At 35.3% G+C, this 4,965-nt stretch overlaps 1 pseudogene; it reads left to right on the forward strand.

The window, feature by feature from the left end:
• Positions 1 to 947: 947 nt before the first annotated feature.
• On the forward strand, positions 948 to 1,047 carry LOC138827109 (U6 spliceosomal RNA; annotated as a pseudogene).
• The last annotated feature ends 3,918 nt before the right edge of the window (positions 1,048 to 4,965 follow it).

Here is a 4,965-nt window from a genome sequence, read left to right on the forward strand (position 1 = left end):
AAATACAAGATCATGTCATCTGCAAAGAGGGAGAGTTTTATTTCTTCTTTCCCTCTTTGGATCCCCTTTATGTCTGCATCTTTTGTTATTGCTGTAGCTAGGCATTCTAATACTAGATTGAAGAGAAGTGGAGAGAGTGGGCATCCTTGTCTTGTTCCTGAGTTAAGAGGAAATGGCTTTAGTTTTTCACCATTGAGTATAATGCTGGCTGTAGGTTTGTCATATACAGCCTTTATTGTATTGAGCAATGTTCCATGTATTCTTAGTTTTTCCAAAACCTTCATCATAAAGGGGTGTTGGATCTTGTCAAATGCTTTATATGAAGAAATTTTCACGTTGGCGTTAGCTACTTTTGAAATGGTAGGTATAATAAACACTTACATTTTGATAAAATACCTTCTAGTCTGACCAGTTCTGTCCGAACTGTTCATCTCTCTATGATCCCTTGTAACTAAGATTAGTTTTGTTCTAGTAAGACAAACTATGCTGTCAGGGTAGGATATTTTGGTTGGGCTGTTCCTACGTGGAAGAAGGATAAAAGGTAGACATTTGTGCCAGTAAGACCTCATTTGGGAAAATTTCAGCTGCAGAAGTTTAGAAGTAGCTCTTAAGCAAGGCTTATTTGAATCTATTAACTCCACAAAGCTAACTCATTTACGTAAATAAGTACTCGAAAAAGTCATCACCTTAGGACCTAGCTGTAAGTGCTTCAAAGTATGATCAAATCTAAAATGAAAAAAGACTTAAAATTGTCATTGACAAAAAATGCAAATGTGAGCAATCGACCAAACAATATAATTTTTTTCCCACTATACACATTATTTTAGGGAAATAAGATCAATAGTATTGTTAGGAACAATAAGGTTTCCTTGCTACAAATAGGCACCCAAGGATATAAGCCTATATAAAGATTGCATCATTAACTACTTAAATTTAGAGGATACTACATGCTTCAGCAGCACGTATACCCAAATTACAACAATACAGAGATTAACATGACACTTGCACAAGGATAATATGAAAATTTGTGAAGTATTCCATATTTTTCATTCTTCAGTTGCAGAAATGAAAAACAGTTATTAAAAAGTTGATTACAAAATTACAAGTGTAACAATATTTGCAAGTGTTAGAATTAAACATTAGTTTGACATCAGTGTATTAAATCTTCACCTTAGAAAGGCCTCTACATAGAATAACCTTTACAAAACTTTTGAAATTAGTTAACATTGTCATTTTATCCAAAAAAATATACTACTATAAGAACCTAGATAAAGGGGCTGGGGAGGTGGCTCAGTGGTAGAGCGCTTGCCTTGCATGCTTGAGGCCCTGGGTTCGATTCCTCAGCACCACATAAGCAAAAAGAAAAAAGTCGGAAGTGGTGCTATGGCTCAAGTGGTAGAGCGCTAGCCTTGAGCTGAAGAGCTGAGTGACAGCGTCCAGGCCCAGAGTTCAGGCCCACGACTGGACCAAAAAAAAAAAAAAAAAAAAAAAGAACCTAAAAAAAAATAATCTTAAATTTTCTATATGGAATACAATCTGAAAGGACACATTTATTAATGAATATATATATTATAAAACAATGTTGAATGCAAAGTATATCTAGGAAACAATGAAATAGATTATGGATATTATGCAAACACAGAATATAGAATATTTTAAAATATACTTTTTTCAGACAAGAAGCAGAAATATCTTTAGTTTCTGTACTACTCATTTCAACAGATAAGATAAAATTATTTCTGATTAAAAAATCACAAACTCTGCAGAAATCATTGTAGATGTACACAAACAACTCAAATACATTTGACATCAAAGTCAGGCAATTCACTTGGAAAAATTCCACGGAATTTTTACAGTAAGATATTGCTGTTATTTGAATTCTGAAAATATTTTATATGGACACAAAGAGTGGACTGGCATTTTGATGTTTAAGAAATGTAACTGATATCTTAGCTATGCTAAATAATGCTGCAATAAACATAGTTGTTTTGGTAGCTTTTGTATGGTCTTGTTTGATGCCCTTAAGTAGATGAATGGATTAAGAAAATAGAATTCTATGGAATGGAATTTTATTCCTCCCTCAGAAAGAATGTCATTGCCCCACTTGTTACAAAATGGAAAGACTTGGAAAAAATTATATTGAAGTAAGCCAGGCCCAAAGAAACATACATCCCATGGTTTCCCTTATTTGTAACTAGTATATGTCTCAGACAAGCAGAAATGGTCAGATAAGTTGATGTTAGGTGAAATGAACACCAAGATAAGGATTCAAATGTTTTTTTCTTTCTTGTGATTGTTTCTAACATATTTATAAGATGATTTCTTTGTTGCTTTGTATGTCCCTCCCCCACCGTATAACCCCTGCTTTCATTGTATTTGATGTTGGTATGATTTGTGGAGGGGAAGGGAAAAAACAAATTGTTTAAATAGGGACACAGGTTGACCCATTGCAACAATGAGATGTACAAGACGTCATGTAGAAAAACAAACTTTTCGACTTTGGCCGGGAAGGAGGAGTAATGAGGGGGGAGGGGAGTGGGGGGAGATGAGAAGGTATGGGAAGGGGAAATAAAGGAGGAGGCAACAATGCTTGATAAGAAATGTATTCATTACCTTGCCCATGTAATTTTAACCCCTCTGTATGGTGTTTTCACAATAAAATAATAAAACTCAAAAAAAAAAAAAGAAAAGAAAAAGAAAAAAAAGAGAAAAGAAAAGAAACTTAACCAAACCATTACAACTAAATAGAACAATTTGTACAGCCTTCCACAACTTCAAAGAGGTAGTGATACATACTTATCCTTTTGGTAATATCAAAGGCAGTTTCTTCCAAGTTGTTCTTCAGACCTGGTTTGATATAATGGTTCAACAGAAGGAGATCCAGTGTATCTTTGCTATCTATATTCCCAGCAGCAAGATGCAAGGGAGTCAAGAGGCATTTAGTTTGGGCATTGGTAACTGCATCATGATGAAGTAAGAAAGACGCCACACTGGTATTATTTCACGAGTAAGCACTGTGCAGGGGTGTCCAGCCATTAACAATTTTTGCATGAATATCTGCTGCTTGAGCCACCAACTCATGGACAATATCTAAGTGTCCACTGTATGCTTCCCAATGAAGAGGGGTATATTCATTGTCATCCCTAGTATTCACATGAGTGGCCTTTATGGAAAGTAGTCACCACACTCTAGTAAGCCGATTATTTTCAGCAGCCCAAAGAAGAAATTTGCTTGGATCCTACTCCATTTTTTTTCTTGCAATTGATACGATTCCTCACTTTTTCATTTTGTTCCTCATCTTCATCAGAATTGCCTAACTAGAGACTTTCAGTGCCAGTGAGAATATTTCCCCAATAGTTTATAATGGTTGAACTTGTGAGAAAAATACAGTGAATTTTCTGCATCTGTTTATTTTCATGATGATTTATTTTCTCTTTTTCCATTTTTATTATTCCAAGTCATTCTAACTGGAAAGTAGGTAATTGATGGAGAGCAGAGGAAAGATGTTCGTCTGTATTCAAAGGTACAGACTGAAAATGAAGATCAGTGTTGTTTTTATGTGCAGCTTCTAGGAATGAAAAAATAGAAAGTGGCTCAGTGGTGGAGTGCTTGCCTTGCATGTATGAGTAACGGCAGGTCATGTCCACTTTGCAGCCTTGTCATTCAGACCCACTGTGCAAAGAAAAAGACATAATACCCCAGCCCTCTGAAGCTCACCACTTTTTGTGGTATCCTACTTTTTTTTCCTCCTGCAAACCCTCAGGGCCTAGGATCCCAGGATCGGCTATGGGTCCAGAGACTGCACCACAGCCTAGGGTGATGAAAGCTGAGTCAGAGTTGCCACAACCTGAGTTCAAGACGTGTGGTTGGCAAAAGAAAGAATAAATAAAAAATTCATTAATTATTTAACTAAATTAAAAAGAAATAAAGCTCTCTGGTTTGGAATTTCTGCCAGTTTCCTTCCTTAGCCTGGGATTTGAACTCAGGGTCTTGGTAAATCTGTAGCAATGTGAGGGAAGGTGCAGAGTTGCCACTATTTGAGTTCAAACCCTTTGCCAAGCCAAAAATAAAAAAAAAGTCACTGAGCTCGGCAGGGGGACTAGTTGTGGAGATGGGAGGGAAGGGATGGTAGGGAAAAAACAAAAGAGGAGGCAACAATGCTAAATAGGAAATGAACTCATTACCTTGCTCATGTAACTGTGATCCCTCTGTACATTTTTGCAATAAAAATGTACAAAAATGAAACAATGTAGTGCTCAGAGAAGCACTTTGGGGATAAGGTAAGGATGTCAAAAGCTGTACAAAATTCTACACTGCTTTTTTAAAATGTTCTGTATAGAACTGAATGAACATAACTGCTTTCATTTAAAAAATTAAGCCACTGTCTTGGAACTGGGGCCAGTATTTCTGTAATTGCTTTGATTTGATCTCACCTTCCAGGTAACTCTTTTGCACCATGGGTGAAGGTGAATCTTACTGTCTTTGAGGAAAACAAATTCAGGCTAGAGTTCTGAGGGCCCAAATGAACACCCTGCAATGGAAAAAATATTTCTATACATGTGTAATATATGATATATACTTACATATGTATGTTTATTACATATTATTATTTTTATTATTGATTTTGTATTTTATTTTTTATTTTATTCCTTTATTTATTGTTTATTGTATTTAGTATTATTATACACATAATATGTAGTACATGTTTTACATCTATTATAAAATGATTCACAATAATTTAGGACATTGACTCATTTTCATTTATACTTTATTAAGTGTTGAAACATGATACATAATTAAATGGAAACATTTGTCACAGTCTTCACATGTTTAGAGTCTCTCCCACAGATGAGCTTTGTCTTCTTTATTTTTGGACACCTTCCTATAGGGATTTCTTTAGATGATTTATGATCAGAGGCCTTTTCTTGAGGATAGGCAAGTTGAGGGATAAAATTGTAAGGGTGG

The sequence above is a fragment of the Dipodomys merriami genome, unplaced genomic scaffold, assembly GCF_024711535.1.
Source record: "Dipodomys merriami isolate MVZ:Mamm:240054 unplaced genomic scaffold, mDipMer1.0.p SCAF_150, whole genome shotgun sequence".
NCBI lineage: Eukaryota > Metazoa > Chordata > Mammalia > Rodentia > Heteromyidae > Dipodomys > Dipodomys merriami.